This window comes from Polyodon spathula, chromosome 35 (genome assembly GCF_017654505.1).
Source record: "Polyodon spathula isolate WHYD16114869_AA chromosome 35, ASM1765450v1, whole genome shotgun sequence".
NCBI lineage: Eukaryota > Metazoa > Chordata > Actinopteri > Acipenseriformes > Polyodontidae > Polyodon > Polyodon spathula.
The window spans coordinates 3,599,691-3,600,743 of NC_054568.1; positions in this window are offsets into that span (position 1 = coordinate 3,599,691).

Genomic DNA, 1,053 nt, shown 5'->3' on the forward strand with positions numbered 1-1,053 from the left:
CTCTCTTGATGCTTTGTCTCTTTCTATCACACACACACACACTTCTTTGTAACAAACACGTACAGCTGTTTTTTTAGAATGAAGTTTATAACTGATTTTATTTCAAATAAGGTCAGAGGGAAACATTAAATCAGAACAAGGTTTTAAATGGTTAAATATACATTTCTGGATTTTTCAGACCTAAAACTCTTTAGCTGTGTAAAAAGAAAAGTAAATTTGATATTTTCAACTATAGTAAATATGGACTGGAGAGGAGGCTAATAGTGGGGAAACTGGCACCTGAGGGATAAACTATAGTTTCCAAAAGGGGGCAATAATGCTCAAAACTGCAGGCTAAGGACATTGTCCACTTCCAGAAAAGAAGTATACGTGTGCTAGATTTATTCAAATCAACAAGTGGTATTTCAAATGTCATCCTTGTAAATATTTGGAACTTAATTTGAATACATTTAAAAGCATCTTTCTTTCAGCTTTTATTATATGTTGTCAAAACCATATCTTCATAAAACAGCCCAGGTGGCATACCGCTGCTTAATTACTTAATATAGTTTCTATTACTGTCATTTTGTCATGGTTTAATTATTGTTTATTGTTTTATTTTAACCATGCTTTACTAGGTTTTGCTACACTTTACCATGCTGTCAACTTCCAGTAGGGGGTGGGGAGTTTTCTGTAGGCAAGACAAGACCATTAATCATCTGTCTTCAGTCAAGGTAAACCAAACCGGACAAGAAAGTCCTGTTTTCATTTTACAAAGTGGCTGTGGTGGTTTGGCAGTGGTAATTGCACACACTAGGTCTTGTTCTGACTAGATCTAGCATAAATGCCCAAGGGGAATTTCTAATATGACATGAGGAACTTTTTATTTTTATTTTATACATAGCCCTGTATGAGTAACATGTAATTTGTTATGGATGGCTTCCAGTGTTATTGTAGACTCTTAAAGGATTTACATAGAATAAAATAATTCCATAAGTTTTGTGAACTTCCAATCGCTATATCACTAAAAGTCACAAACGTGCAGTTTTGAAAGAAACACTCAAATGATCACCC